The 17242-nt window shown below is 42.7% G+C and overlaps 1 pseudogene; it reads right to left on the bottom strand.

Moving 5' to 3' along the window:
* Positions 1–1608: 1608 nt before the first annotated feature.
* Positions 1609–4499, bottom strand: LOC143545856 (xanthotoxin 5-hydroxylase CYP82C4 pseudogene; annotated as a pseudogene).
* Positions 4500–17242: the final 12743 nt, after the last annotated feature.

Here is a 17242-nt window from a genome sequence, read left to right as displayed (position 1 = left end):
TGGGCCACGACGCCCACCAACTCTCCCCTCCAACGTGCAAGTGATATGATTGGTGGAAAGCCTAACAGGGCAAAGGATATGATTGGTGGAAAGCCTGACAGGGCAGTTGGTCATATCCTCTCTCTCCCCTCCAACGACTATAAATACTAACCCATCCCCAAATGGTAAAAGATCCGGCACCTAATATTCTCAACTCTCTTATTACCTTTTACGAACACTATACTGATTCTCACGCCGGAGGGTGGTTACGAGAGGATCCCCCCCTTCCACTTCCCTCTTAACAAGTTCACGGTGTTTTGTTTTATAGGTGTACCCCTCATTTGCGTCAAGGAGGAATCTAACCCATCGTGAGAAATACTTAATCAGCACCCTTTGACTAAATAATTAGACTAAAGAGGAATTTTGTTTTTCTTCGTACATTAAAATATCTAGAATTAAATTTAAACATCTTTCCATGTTTTCCATGCCCAAACTAACACATTGGATATATAAACATACAAATTCAAGTTTATCATTGCATTTGTACTTTGAAAACCTTAAAACACATTTATACAAATAATCCTTTGATATCAATTTTAACTAACTAGACCGACCAATACACTAATTTGACACTCTTAATTTGATTTAATCACCATGTTCAACAAAAATCACTAATTTCAAGATTCATTTATGTGTCTTGATTTAAACCAATATACCAATTAGTGACGATAAAAACATTTAGGCCTAATTTGGTCAATGTTTACGTGACCAAATCTTCCATTGAGTTATATATTTAAGTTTACTGAACTTTAACAAGATATAAACATCATAGGTGATGTTAATTCTAAGCATGTTGTTGCCATACATACTATAAATTTCAATACAACAGTATTTGAGCTCAAAAACCACCAAAAATTCATATTGCTAACTTCAAAAAATTTTTTAACAGTGACTTTCTCTTTTGTTACTTCTTGAAACTTAAATTGTGGCTATAACTCTCAGTTCTTCCCTGAACCTATTTTCTTCTCGAGAACACACGATATACACATTTGTTTTGAGTTTATCTTTTCAACCATACAACTATTCACTTAATTTCCCACGATTTTAAATTTTGTTTCAAGTGTCCAAAAAGGTTGGCCACTAAATCTATTTAATTCTTACAATATACATTTCAGCCATACAACTATTATTTTTTTCTTGTTGTTTCTTCTTTCTATGGAATGGTTAAGTGTAACATTTAAAATTTCGGTGAACTACCACAACCACATTGCTAGATTCAGATAAGATCAACTTGGGAAAGCCCAATCCCCTCATATCTTACCATTCTTCCCTGGCCTCATACACTATCTGCTAGATTCTGCTTGTTAAACCATATATTAATATTATTGATTGATGATCAATGATATGGATTAACGATGATTTGAATTCATTTAGTACATTGTAAGAGATGATAAGATGGATCAAAGAACCAACATATCCGAATAAGGTTTGATGAAGATTGAGGTCTTGTCAAGTTACAACTTACAAGAATCCCTTAAATTATTTCACGGTAAACAAATTATTTTCAAGTACAAGATAAAAGGAAAAAAACAACCAAAACATCAAGCATTACATTATAACTTCTGCTCATCAACCATAGAGCTTGGATGGTAACCGCGGGTCCAAGATCACCTCCAACGGCTTCATTTTAGGAATAGTCATTCCAGGGCTTTCAGTCATGTCCACCGGGAGACCTCCCGGTGAACCCATATCAAAAGAATGAACCAAACGAGCTAATGTCAAGTGAACGGCGACCCGTCCCAAATGGCATGAGCACAAATTGTTGTCCTCTGAGGTCCACATGCTCATGGTCTAAGCCAGCCATAAACCTCTCGGGCTTAAATGCAGATGGGTCACTCCAAACCCTCTCATCCCTCTGAAGCTTCCAAATGTTGACGATCAACCGAGTCCCGGCTTTAACGTTATATCCCGCGACGGTGCAGTCTTCCGCCGCTTCCCTTGGCCCTAGAAGCGGGCCCGCTGGATACAGGCGCAAGGTTTCTTTGATTACAGCTTGAAGGAATACTAGGTTTGTGATGTCGGATTCGTCAACTTGTCGATCTTTGCCTACGATGGTGTCTAGTTCGTTTTGCAGTTTCTTTAGAGCATCGGGATGATTTAAGAGTAGTGAAATCGACCACGTTAGTGTTCCTGATGTTGTGTCACTTCCTCCTAGAATCAATGCCTATAGACAACATTTATATGAAATCATGTAAACTATATATCAACAGTTAGTTTTATCAACTCAACTAGATATGTAAACAAGCCGAATTAGGGTGGACACGGGTTATCTATCTTAACGGAGTTGAAATGTTAATCTCGAGCTAGATTATTTATATTTTATTTTTCTTATTTACTCATCTTGATATACTTAATTAGTATAAAAAACAAAACAAAAAATACTTTAACATAGCATAATTTATTAACGGAAAATCAGGTAAATAGATATCATAATAATTTTCTTTTAACTAAATATTGACTTTTGGTCCTTTAAAAATAGACATACAAAACCAAATAGTCACAAAAGCCTCACCGACTAAAATTTAGCTGCCATGAAAAAAACCTTCAAAGGTTAGAATTTACAAGTAAAAAATTTAGGTTATAATTTATATATTAAAATCTGAGCTTTAATTTATGTGAGGCAACGAGCTAGCTAACGACCGAGCCAATGAGTGAGTTTATCTTGGCTCGGGCTCAGATTGTTTAGAACCCCAGCCGAGGGCGTCTGGACTGTCTTACAAATGAGCTGATTCAGTCAAGCTTTTTACTAGCTATTTTCAAGCAAGCCTCAAAATTCTCAAACATAGCTTCAGTTTATAACAGTAACTCACAAACCCACTACACACACTGGTCAAGGACTCAAAAGAGTAGTAGTATTATTATTAACAAAAATATATAAGTTACCGAACATGTAGACTTGAAGCTAGTATCCGAATCATGCTCCATATTGGATAGTTGCCCTTCCTCTTCAAGCGACAACATCACATCGATAAAATCCTTCACATTGTCTTTATCATGTTTCAAATCCAACTTCCTCTTTTGCCTATGTTCCTCAACCCACCCACTAAGCACCAAATCCAAATCTTTAGCTGTCTTCTTCATCTCCTTCTCATACCCATGCAAATCCAGCCACCAAAGACACGGTATCGCATCCGACACAACAAATATGCCAATCAACCGAAAGAAATCACTAATCGCCTTCTGGCACCGCTCCGCCTCATCACCGTCACCTCCCGCCCCAAAATACCGCTTTCCGGCCACCATCATCACAACTATGTTCAGCATCATGTGCTCCAACCACTTATTCATCTCAACAACGAGCGGCCGCCCCGAGCTCTCCATCCACCGCCCGTACAACTCGTTTATCCCCGAATTAACCTCCAAACACCGGACGTCTTTAAACATCTCGAGCCGGCGGGTGGAGAGTAACTCAAGGGTGGCGATCTTCCTCATTTCACGCCAGAACGGGGTGTATGGGGCGAACCCGAAAACCGCATAGTTGTAACCCATGTGTTTTACGGCTGCGGTTTTCGGGCGGGACGCGAGGGCTTTGGAGATTCAGTAATAAACAACACAATGATTTCAAGTGAGTAATTCATTGTGTGGTGTGATAATCTTTGTTGTGGGTGGCAACGTATAACGCATGACATTCTATTTATATATAGGAGGAGCGTTTGGAGATTCAGTAATAAATAATATTTATTATTCTCCTTTTTTAAACATTTGGTGAGGATGATTAATAGTAATATATTCATTTAACAAACCAATTAAGTAGAAGTTGTTAAAGAAATTCAATAACTTAAAAGCATAGTTGACTAATATAATGCTGAAGGAACGAAACATGCCTTCCAAAAGTCACATTTTTCTTCGGTATAATTAGTGGGATTCCTTAGTAGATCTAATAAATAGGTGGATTTTTAGTAACCTATTCATTTACATTTTACAAGAAAGCTCCATTCTGCCACATGTCGCTATTTTGTCCACGTGGCATCAATTCTTTTATCCCATTTTATTTTCATGTAGCGTAACAAACTCATCTCACCGTCAGTTTCTTTCAAACCCTAATTTTAATTCAATTCTGTAAGTTTCTTTCAAACCCGTAACATATTCTTCTATCCCATTTTCTCATACAATTTTATATCAAGCATCAATGAGAATCATCGCAATGATTTGTGTGATTTTATATGTGAGGTGTTAATTCTCATAGTGTTTGCTGACTAATTTTTTTTTCATTGCTTTATTTGATTTTGTATTTGAGTGGATCACTTCCATAGAACACAGTGATATCTAGATGATTATCATTAACGTGTTCAACCTTGCACTCCAGATGTTTGACAAAATGCCTAAAAGATTTGATACCTTATACAAGATTCAATTGATTCTGTAAAGTAAGTCTATTATCACATCTTTGTATTAATTTTATGTTTTACAATTCAGCATTTGATGTTTTATGAAGATGAAATACCAGTCAGGAAGGACATGATTATCATCTTTACGGGTCAGCTCTTTGTTTTAAATATGTTTTTCTTTTTTAAAAAAGTGGTTCGTTTTGGCATGGGTTAAAACGGTCTCGCTTGAAGTTATTTTTTACTACATTTATTTTTTAATAATAGTTATGATGAACACTCTTGGTTACAAGATAGTGCTCGGATCTCTCAGAAACTCTACAGGTATGGTTTTTGATTTTGTTGAATTAAAATGATCTTTTGTGATTTATAATGGCAATGATTATGGTTATATTGGCGGGGCTTAGCTTAGATTAAGTGCCATGCGATGTTTGCCAAGGTTGGATGTCGCCGTTACAATGGAAGTAAGTCCATTACAATCTTTTTTACTTCTCATGTGTACCAACATAAACAATGTTTCTTAGTTTCTTTCTTCTTTGCTGATTACATCTTATTTCAATTATTGTTTAAACAATGTTGACGGTCTCTAGCATTATTCAACAAAATATGTTGGATCCATTTACTTTAAAAATTCCAGCCCTGTGTCCAACAAGTTTTATTAATCGAAAGTAATTTGCTGCTACTGATATCACATTTGGATCACATTACAAAGTTTTGAGTAAAATGTGGAGTTATGCGTAGATTTGAAAGTAAGTTTTGTGCAAAATCAGGTGGTTAAATTGATCAGGTGATGTGTTATTTTGGGTATAAAAAGGCTTAACAGTGGTTATTTTAAAAGTGAAAGGGCCTTTTGGATCAAATAATATACAAAGTATTAAGTATCAAGTTTGACTTCTATTAGTCAAACTGGCAACTGTCTGATTATTATTGATTTAAGAATAGGATCCTACAATACTTTAATTTTGTGGGTAAGTTGTGCATTTTTTTAACTCAAGTTTTTGTCAAAGTCAACGGTGGTTTATTTATTTACTTATTTTGTAGTTACCTTTTGAATACCAAATCTTGAAATGTATCATCTTGAACTGATTAACTCAACCGGTTAAGTTCAGTAATCTTTAATGTGGTGCAGCCTGCAGTAATAAGAAGAGTACAGTGAATCATCAGTTCTATATTTTTTTTTGACAAATACGACTACAAACGTTGTGTATAAGAAGAGATTTAGAGAATTGTAATTTATATATAATTTGTATGGCTACGTATTTTGTTTGAATCCATAATGTAAGTAATTTTTTTATATTATTACTATTTATTTTTATATTTTATATATTTACCACCCCGTGTGTTACATGGGTTCTAACCTAGTAAACACAATAGTAATATAATTACGTCATATTGTTATAATTAGTAAAAATGATTTTCGTTATATACAGTATTTATTATGGGTTAGGCAAACGTACCCCTTTTGTGTACTTGTCATACCCGATCTCCTAGACTTTTAGTTACTTCAATAATTTTATTTGACATATTACTACCTAATAATAGTTTTAGTCATTCCAAATCTCATTTAAAATATCAAATCAAATACTATAAAGTTATTTTTTTATATTTGTTTTTTCAGTTTCTTTCTTTTTGTGTTTATTGATCTTTATGAAAATAATAATATTTATTATCATTATAAAATGTATTTAAAAAATAATGATATAACGTCTTTATAAAAATGATCAAACGTGTATATTTATCTTATCATATGTCTCACACCCGACAAAAAGATCATTTAAATATTTTTTGATAAGTTTGAATGCATGAAATTAATGTCACATGAGAAAAGAACCAACTTTTTGATTAAATCTTAATTATGTCGTTTAATTTATTTTATTGATTAAAATAATGTGTTTCTTTTTTAAAGTAAGCTATCTCTAAAAATTATTTAAAACCTAAAAGTATTAATACATTTATAGAAAAAAAAATGTTTTTTATTTTTAATTTTAAAAAACGGTGTTTTGCATAGACAAATTATGTTATTTAGAAAAACAAAAAATATTGTAATATGCAAAAAAAAAGGAAAATTAATTTGAATAATAATTAAAAATATTTTCTTTTAGTTAATAATGATAATAAAAGATGACAAATGATAAACATAAAGGTCTAAATCGTATTAATGTAAAACTTGAGTGAGTGGGTACGTTTAGTAAAAATGAAGGAAATGGGAGTACGTTTAGCAACACCCATTTATTATTAAGGTGTAAATGAGTGACTAAGGTACTATTTGTTTTTTTAAAAGTAAAATTTTTGCAATCTGCGAACAACATTTGTAGACATATATAGAAGAAGAGGTAGACCAAACATCTGCGGTCTTAAAAAAGACTGTTTTTTTAATGTTTGTAGACTGCTAAAAATAATTGTGGGTGGTGTACGAACTGTGGTAGTGGGTGGTGGTAGTGGACGATAATAGTGGTATTGGTCGGTGGTAGTAAACTATGGTGAACGGTGGTGGTGGTAGATAATGGACAGTGGTGGTGATGGACGATGGTGGTAGATGGTAGTGGACAGTGATGGTGGCGATCGACGGTGGTGGTGGCGGATGTTGGGTGATGGCGGTGATGGATGGTGGTGGTAGACGGTGGACGGTGGTGGTGGCGGATGGTGGGTTATGGTTAGGGTTGTTGTTCGGGTCAACCCGATCGGGTTTCGGCTTAATCGGGTCGGGTTAGTCGGGTTTTTTTGAAAAAATAACTAACCCGTAACCCGACCCTATTAAGCTTCGGGTTAGTCGGGTTCGGGTTAGTCGGGTTTCAGGTTAATCGGGTCGGGTTAATCGGGTTAGTAGGGTTGACCTGAATAAAAATAACTAGTCAAATTTTCATAGCAAATTACATAAAAAAAATCCAGTAGCTACCGTTGATTTTAATATGACTCATAAACACCAAACTAAGAAAACCTTTATAATTAAAGATCTTGAAGCGAACTATTTTTTTAGAAATGGTTCTTTCTTAACTTGGGAGATTATTTTATTTAAAACCTTTGTGAAGAGGTATGTATCCGCCTCAACATCGAGCGGGGCGGGTCAACCCACAAGATATATACAAGACATTAGAAATCAAAGATTATCAAGGCACAAAGACAAAACTTATGCGCACAGCGCATATCGCATATGCTCAAGCATCACATGCTTGCACATATCACATATGCTCAAGCATCACATATGCTCGCGCGTATCACATGCTCAGGCATCATATATGCTTATGCATATCACATCGTGCGTGGCGCATAAGCGCGGCGCATATCACATACTCGCGCATCATACATGCCCACCCATATCACAGTTGCGCATGGCGCAGCTGCGCGTGGGGCATCCGCGCGTGACGTGTATTACATGCTTGTGCGTATCACATCTGCGCATGAAATATCTGCGCGTGAGAATAAAGAGAAGACCTCGCGCATCCTCAGGATGGGCGCATATCACACATGCACATAATCAACCTCGTCCTTATCCAAATCAGGATTAGGGCAACCTTGATTGTGCACGTCAGACAACCTTCCAGAAGGCATCTTTTTAAGGAATAAGGATATGCTGTTGTTGACGGCTGCTAAATGAAAGGTGGACAGCTCAGCATGACTCATGGGTTACCACGTGATTATAACCAATGAAAAAGCACCAGGTGTCTCCAAGGACACGTGGCGCAAATCGATTGGAGGAGGCCAACAAAACCCTAATTTGGTCCCAGCTCAATCAGTGGAAACCCTAGCACTATAAATACAGCATCAACTCCACAAGGAAAGATACACAAAACACAGTCACACAATCATACAGTATTCAGCTATTAAGCAATACTCTCCAGATTCCCTTACTCTCACATTATTATCTTCTCCTACATATACTTATTCTCATGCCGGAGGGTTACCCCAAAGAGGACCCCTCTGTCCCTTTCTGAGGGGTAAGTTAACGGCGTTGTTCATTTTGTAGGTGGAAGAACACAGATTCAGAAGAACCATCGGTGAAATAGTACAATCAAAACCCGAGGAAAGTAGATCTGCTACCAGTTAGGAGATCCACGTTTCTTCATTGGCGCCATCCACTGTTACAAACGGCAAACAGATCTCATCAGATCTACATAAAAAAAAATCAATCACCATGGTTTCAGGCGTTCGTAACGCTGATCAAGCTCTGGAGGATATTGAACGTGAGGGTGTCAATGCGGGACAGCAGTTTCTGAGGGTGCCGCGTGATTCTACGCGCACCACCAGTAACCGTCCCTTCATCACAACCCCTCACGGCCAGACTGAAACTCCTCCAGACGATCTCACGTTACAAAATCTTGCCGGCGCGAAAGTGAAAGGACCAATGGGTCCAGAAGAAGAAACAAATGATCCGAATGAATGGCTCATAAACGAGCAGCGGCGTCTAATGGAAAAGTACAATGAAATGGTCAAACAGAAAAAGCCAGCCGACCAAACACAAAGGCAAGCGTTTGATAAGCAGACTACAAAAAGGCCGCGCGCGCCGGAGGACGGACATTCTGTTCACACTGCACAAACTGAGTTCAGTGATGAAGAAGTGCATAGCATGAGGAAGACGCGAGATACTCATGCAGGAGGCTCACAACTCCGCGCGCCTGTGAACATGGCGCCTGGAGCCAGAGCAGATCTGGATCTACACATGCCGTACAGCCCGCCAGTGAGGGGGCAAGTGGACGTAACCACGCCGTACAGGCCGGCCATCTTAGTGAAGCACTCAAAATTTACTGAGCGCATCGCTAAGGCCCCCATCCAGCACAAGACCAAGATGCCAAGTGGTCTGGGCAAATATGATGGCACAACAGATCCAGATGACTTTTTGCAAGGTTTCTATAACACGGGAATCCTAGAGAGCTGGACGATGCCAACATGGTGTCACATGTTTGCCCGCTGCCTTACGGGCGCGGCGCGTGTCTGGTTCGAGAGCTTGCCGACTGGGTAAATTGATGGGTTCGAGGAACTATTGGAAAAGTTCCAAGCCCACTTCGTGCAGCAGCGCAGACACACGCGCGATCCTGATGACATCATGCACTGCGTGCGCAGGAATGATGAAACGATTGAGGACTACATCACTCGTTTCAATCAGGAGTCTCTGGCAATCGGGGGTATAACTGAGCAACTCCTGCGCGTGGCTTTTATACAAGGCGCGCGCAGTGATCAACTCCGTCGAGCTCTCGTAAGCAGAGATGGTATGCCCACCACTTGGGCAAAACTAATGGAAGCATCGCGAGTCTTCGCGAGAAATGAAAAACAGATTGCCCAAGATAGGGCAAGAGAAAGAGCGCATCAGGCTGAATCACCGCGCAGCAAAGAGAAGAGGGCCAAACAGAACTCTGTATGGTCCAGGTTGCAACCAACAAGTTTTTCTTCCGCAGAAAAGCAAACGCAACCAAGCTCACCCCAGCCCCAAAAAGATGTTCGTAATCGCGGGGAGGGTGACAAGAGGGAGGGCGGCAGAGATCCTAGCAGACCTCTGCCAAGAATATGGACTCCCCTCACTAAAACACCTGCACAGGTGTTAAGTACTGGGAATGTCCAATTCAAGCCCCCCAAGCAACTACACTACAAGGGACCGCAAAACAGTGGCAAATATTGTGAATTTCACAGGTCCCCGGGCCACAACACCGACGCATGCCATCATTTAAAGGATGCGATCGAGAAGGATGTAAAATCAGGCAGGCTGGCTCACTTGGTGAAAAACCCAAGAATAGAAGATGAGCAACCAGAAGGAGCCTCTGCCAGCAAGAAATACAAAAGAATCTGTGTGGCTGAGGAGGGACGACAAGGGCAGACGTCAAAAAAGAGAAGCGCGCAAATCCACGGAGATTGGCGCGAGCAGCAAGTTATCTTCCCAAGAATCAGGGGAGGCCCTTCAATCAGCAGCCCTCTCGTCATCACCACACACATTGCTCATTACGAAGTGTCAAAGGTCCTGGTGGACACTGGAAGCGAATCTGACATTATGTATGAGCAATGTTTCAGAAAGTTAGACCCGGCAGACCAAGCGCGGCTCGAGATGGTGAACGCACCAATCTGTGGTGTTTCAAATGAAATCATCCATCCCCTAGGTCAAATTCAGTTTGAACTAACTATGGGGGATGATGAGCACAAGCGAGCCGAAGTTGTCAACTTCTTGGTCTTGCCCACCACGTCATGCCACAATATGATCCTGGGTAGGGGAACGATTGCCCAATTTAATGCTATACCGTCGCCAGCGCACGGTGCATTGGGGTTCCCTACACCAACAGGCGTAACATTTGTTTACCGCGATCATTTGTGCGCAGTGACAAGTACGCCGCGGGAAGGGAGAATGAAACTTCCAATGGCGGACAATGCGCCAGAGAAGTGGATTTTAAACCCAAAATTCCCAGAGCAAACGGTCACAATTGGCGCTACCATTTCAGACGAAACGAGATTGAGAATGAAAAGGTTGCTCACAAAATACACGTCGGTCTTCGAGTGGCAACATTCCGATATGACTGGGGTCCCGCGAGACTTGGCGCAACATTCTCTTAACACGTTCAAGTCGGTGGAGCCAATTGCTCAGAAAAAGAGAATCATGGGGGATGAAAAGGCGAAGGCCATGAATGAGCAAGTTGAGGACCTGTTGCGCGCAAACATCATCCGCCCGATCCGATACCAGACGTGGGTAGCCAATCCTGTGATGGTAAAGAAAAGCAACGGGTCATGGAGGATGTGTATTGACTTCAAGGACCTCAACAAAGCATGTCCGAAAGACTGTTACCCCCTACCAAACTTCGACGCAAAGGTGGATTCCGTGGCGCCATTCAAGCTCAAATGTTTCCTGGATGCCTACAAAGGCTATCACCAGATTCAAATGGCGCCACAAGACGAAGACAAGACTGCCTTCAGAACCGACAAGGGTGTTTTTTGTTACACAAAAATGCCCTTTGGTTTAAAGAATGCGGGCGCCACTTATCAGAGACTTATGGATTCGGTTTTCAGTGAACAAATCGGAAGAAATCTAGAAGTCTACGTTGATGATTTGGTGATCAAGAGCAGGGAGGAGAGACAAATGCTCAAAGACATCGAGGAAACTCTTCAGCGCTTAACGGAAGTCAACATGAAGCTCAACCCGAGCAAATGTACTTTCGGCGCGGAAGAGGGGAAATTTCTTGGTGTAATGGTCACTAAGGATGGTTTCAAGGTGAACCCTGAAAAGGTGGAAGCCATCCTTGACATGCCTTCACCATCCACCATGAAAGAGGTTCAGAAGCTGAATGGTAGATTGGTGTCAATCAACAGGTTCCTAGCGAACCACGCCAGCAAATCCACTCCATTCGTTAACACTTTGAGGAACTGCTTGAAGAAGAGCCAATTCAAGTGGACGCCTGAGGCTGAGCAAGCTTTCAGTGAGATAAAAGAATGTCTCATAAAGCTGCCCGCGCTCACAGCTCCACTTCCTGGCGAGACCCTTACATTGTACTTGTCAGCTGGAGACCGCGCCATCGGCGCAGTATTATTGGTGGATCGCAAGGGGATCCAAACGCCAATATACTATGTGAGTCGGGTCCTGACAGACCCTGAGACGCGCTATTCCATCATGGAAAAGTTAGTTTTGTCACTAACACACGCGTCGCGCAAGCTTCATAGATACTTCAATGGTCATCCTATTGAAGTTCTGACAGGTTACAATATCCAGCAAGTCTTGCGACGCCCCGCGCTCTCCGGAAGGCTGACAAAGTGGGCGCTGGAATTAGGTGAACACACGATCACCTATAAGCCCCGTCCAGCAATAAAGGGTCAAGTTTTAGCGGATTTCATCACGGAAATCCCAGAGGGAAAGATTGAAGAAGCTCAGCGCGAGGTAGACCCTCCGCGAGCAAATGATGAAGAAGATGTTTGGAGGCTATTCACTGATGGAGCCTCCAACAGCGAAGGGTCCGGCGCAGGCCTCAAACTGGTGGACCCTGATAATCATGAATATACTTATGCTATTAGGTTGGACTTCAAGAGTACCAACAATGAGGCTGAGTATGAAGCCCTGCTGGCTGGTCTGCGCATTGCGCGCAAGTTTGGAGTTAAAAGGCTAGAGGCCCATGTTGATTCTTACTTGGTAGCTGCACAGGTCAATGGCTTTTATGATGCCAAGGAGAACACCATGCCTCTATATCTAGAGCAGGCAAAAAAGCTCGTTGAGCAGTTTGACTTCTTCAAAATCATACACATCCCGCGCAGCGAAAACAAGTCCGCTAACGCGCTGAGTAAGATGGCATCAACTAATTTTGATCACTTTGGCAAAGATGTCAGGGTGGAAGTGATGAGCAACCCGTCAGTGCAAACGCAATCTGTCCTTGTAATTCATACAACCCCTTCATCCTGGATAACTCCAATAATGGAATTCCTGAAGGAGGGGAAGTTACCGGACGATCGCGCACAGGCGAGAAAGATAAGACACAAGGCGCAGAACTATGAACTACTTGATGGTACATTATATCGACGCTCTTATCTTGGACCGCTCATGAAATGCCTGGATGCTGAAGAAGCAAGCTATGTGATTAGGGAGATTCACGAAGGAATCTGCGGAATACACGCTGGCCCGCGCATGGTGGTTGCCAAGGCAATGAGCTCAGGCTACTATTGGCCAGGCATGTACTTGGATGCGCTAAAAGAAATCCAAAAATGCAAGGCATGTCAGAGCTACGCGCCAAACACCACGCGGCCAAAGAACAACTTGATTCCAGTGACCTCCGCATGGCCTTTCCACAAATGGGCCATTGATATTGTGGGGCCCCTGCCGCAAGCGCAAGGGCGAGTGAAATTTTTGGTAGTGGCGGTAGACTATTTCACAAAATGGGTTGAGGCCAAGCCACTAGCAAAAATCACAGCTGAGGCAATGAAGCAATTTATCTGGAGCCACATCATTTGCCGTTTTGGCCTTCCTATGGAAATTGTGAGCGACAATGGCAAACAATTCACTGACAGGAAGATATCCAGCTGGCTCAAAGAATTGCACATCAACCAAATCTTCACTTCGGTCTACCACCCTCAGGGGAATGGCCAAGTGGAGCGCGCGAATCAAAGTTTGTTAAATGGGCTGAAGAAAAGGTTGGAGGGAGAATCCCATTCTTGGGTCGAAGAGTTACCTAATGTCCTGTGGGCGCACAGGACATTAAGCAAAACTAGCAATGGCGAATCCCCGTTCAGCCTAACCTATGGGACAGAGGCTATGATCCCAGCAGAAATTGGATGCCCATCCCATAGGGTACTCATGATGAGCAAGACTGATAACGAGCGCGAAAGAAGATTGGACCTCAACTTGCTTGAAGGGCGCAGAGAAGCGGCTATCATCAATGAAGCCAAATACAAGAAAAAGCTGGAAAAATATTATAATCAGCGCGTTAAAGAATGCCACTTCAAGAAAAATGATTTTGTCCTTCGAAAAAATGAAGCTAGCCGCGCAATACCCCCAGGAAAAATGTCCCCCAATTGGGAAGGACCTTATCAAATCTCAGAAGAATTGGGGAAAGGCGCGTACACTTTAAAAGATTTGAATGGAAAAAAGATACCGCGCGCGTGGAACGCAGCACAGCTTAGAAAATGCTTCATGTAAAAATTCAAATATGTAATCAAGGATTTTAAGCCATCATGAATGATGATTCGCGCTATCTTTCAATATTTGTTCTATTACCTTTGCATACATGTTTCACACTTCCTTTATTAATTTGGAGCAATATGACAACACTATATTGACTTCAAAACAAAATAAAACAAAGTAAAACATACATGTGCGAGCCTTAGCTCAAACACGTTAACGAGTCTTAACTCTAAAAACGTCAGGGCCTTAGCCCAAAACAAAGAGCCTTAGCTCAAAACACTCACAAACATCCATCTTACATCCCGCGCAGCCTGATCATAAAAATCCCTAAACACAACTAAGGCAAAGTACATGCCAAATCATAGTTGTTAAAGTCTCAGGTCAAGGTCGCGCGCGGAATCATAGTGGATATCTGAGTAACACATGCTGACATGTAATGGCTAAAACTCATAATTCCATATAAAAAACGCGCGACTACGACGAGCAAAAAAGGAATAGTGAAAAGTCATCGCGCGTGTCAGCATAAACAAGATACTGCGAAACCACTTACAAAATAGGACTATGGTTAAGTAAATAATTTCCTTACAACCTTGTTCTTATTTTAATGTGCAAGCATATCTTATGTCTATACAAGCAAACATGAAGAGATGAATGGAAATGCGCAAGATGTGAAAAAGGGAAAACAAATTTCATTCCTTAGCATTGAAATTTACAAGTGTGATGAGTTACAAATTACAAGTATAACAAAAAACAAAAAAAAATTTAGAAAGATGAAGGGCTTCTCAAGTCTCCACGTCGACGTCAGCCACTTCATCACCCTCATCATCTCCCGCAGCATCTGGCGCGGCCCGCTCCTCATCTCCAAACTGACCATAGTCAAGTTCTTCCTCCTCAATGGAGTCTTCTATCACCACGGTGTCAGGAGCAGATTCTTTCGCCGCGCCAGAGCCGCTGGCAGGGGCAACATCCCCCGCGCCACCATCATCGCCACCAGCCCCCTCGCATTCATCGAGCAACTTCTTTAGCGCGCCGAGGTCAGGCTGGTCAGCAAGCGCAGCTATCTGCAAATCATTAGAAAAGTATTGAGTACAAAACACTTAGAAAATTAATCAAGAAAAACTCACTAAGGTCAAGGTACCTGCACAAGGATGGGCATGGGAGTATTCATATACTTCTCCCCCACCGCGGCCATGTCCGCGCAGGCCGCGTCGCTCTTGTAAGGGTACTCGGATGGGTTCTTCTTCAACATGCCATATTCATAGCCATCCGTAAACCCTTCAGCTCGACCCACCAAGCGCGCGGCAGCATTGCAGTCCATCACAAGGGCCTGAAACTCGCCAGAATATTTCATCGCCAAAGCGCAACGAGTCATGCCCTGTGACACCAGCCATTGGCGATCCTGCGCGAGGCCAGCAACAGACGTCTCGAGGGCAGGAACCTGGGAGTTTAATAACTCAACAGTTTCCTTGGTCTTTTTTAGCTCCTCTTTATCAGACGCTGCTGCCGCCAAAATTTTTTCCTTCTCCGCCTGCGAAGCATCAAGTGCTTCCTGGCTAGACGCTGCCGTCGCCAAGGCCTCATCTCTATCGGCCTGCGCGGCCGCCAAATACTTCTTCAGGCGCGCAACCTCAATCTCCAGTGATGATTTCTCAGTGATATTCTGGACGATAGCTTGGTCACGCGCCTCCGCCTCCAATTCCAAGTCACGCACTCTCCGCGCGTACTTGGCAACTTCGGCCTCCGCCACCTGCTGCTTCTCCCGCGCAGATTGGAGCTCATGCCCGCGCTTAATAAAGGCGGTGTTGGCACTTGCTCGGTTTTCGCTGAGCTCCGCCTGGAGTTTCTCAGCTCGTGCGCGAGCGTCAGAAAGGTTCCAGGCAGCAACCTTAGCCTCTTGCTGGGCTTCCACAAGGGCATCGCGTACTTTAATATAATCACGATGAAGCTCTTGGGAGGCAGCAAAGAAAGCCGACCCAGCGAAAATGTGATCGTTGAGCAAGTCAGTGCGGGTGCGCCCCTCCTGATACCTCCTTTCAGTAGGAGGCACGGCATGAGCCCAGAAGTCCTCGCATACACCCATGGATTGGAAGGAGCTGTCTTCGTTAATATTCCATCTCGGGCGGTAAACGTGGTCACCTTCCTGCAAAACACAAGAAATGTTCTAAGTCATAAAAACATACTTATATGGAAGTACGCGCAGCGGAGCAACAAATTAAAACATACCTGCGGGGATGAAGCAGAAAAGTCAGCGCCAGCCCCACCAGAAGTCTGCGCTGCGAAGTCTTGTGGCATCGCAGGGCTGGCACGGACTCCGAAGGAGTCTTCAGCTTGAGCTCCCTCATCCTCCTCATCTTCTTCAATCGGCCTCTTCTCCTGCGACCTGGAGGGCTCCACACCAGTCTCGCGGAGAGGGCTGCGCGTAGGAGAAGGCGAGGGAGGTCTCGACGCCGCCAGTTCGGCGCGCAATACTGTTTCCTGCTCCTTTGTAATCCCAATAAGGGGAGACTCAGCACTAGCAGGAGCAGGAGCAGAACCAGCGGCGCCGGCAACGGCGCCAGGAGTGTCACCAGCAGCTTGTACGCCAGCTACAACTCCTATGAACAAATCAACAACAAAAAAGGGTTTATGATTTGATCAAAAACAAAAAATTCAGAAGACAATGGCGCAAAACATACCTTGGCGCAATTCTGTTCGCGCGGCGAACATCGCCATAAAGTTCATTCTACCCTTTTCTGAGGGTAGAACAGGGGACTTCGAAGCAGCCCCCGGCGCAGCCTCAGCACCTTGTTGCGCCTGCGGCTGATCTGCTACCGTCGCCGGTCCTGCAAACATTCAAATGCGAAAAGATTTTATAATAATTCAATCAGAATCGCCCTCATTGAACCATTATGGGTAAGCAAAGTATACCTTTCGCAGGCGCGACACTGCTTCTCTCTTTAGCCGCGCGAAGGGAGGAGGTCACGCCACCATACCTCAAGTGGACAGGAGGTCTGCCCACTTTCACAGGCAGGGAAGCTAAAGAAACCTTGGTGGTAAACACCTGGGTTTCCTCAGGTCCCTTCGTTTGAGCATGGGGATGAGCGACAGGGGTGTCATCTTTCTTCTGTCTCTTACTGCCCCCTGCGCCAGATTTCCCCTTAGCTTTGCGCTTTAGTAGGGGCGCCTCCTCTTCCTCCTCCTCCTCTTCCGCGAGCTCCAGCTCGTAGTTTTCGAGCGCATCTGCAAATACAAGCAACAGAACTGTTAATAAACTTTGGTATTCTAAAGGAATAAGCATAAGTGCGAAGGCTTACCAGGCGCGTCG

The sequence above is a fragment of the Bidens hawaiensis genome, unplaced genomic scaffold (genome assembly GCF_021521415.1).
Source record: "Bidens hawaiensis isolate Kalapana, Puna unplaced genomic scaffold, B.hawaiensis_p1.1 tig00014093_1, whole genome shotgun sequence".
NCBI lineage: Eukaryota > Viridiplantae > Streptophyta > Magnoliopsida > Asterales > Asteraceae > Bidens > Bidens hawaiensis.
The sequence above is the reverse complement of the archived record's forward strand: the minus strand, read 5'-3'. Positions and strand labels throughout refer to the sequence as shown.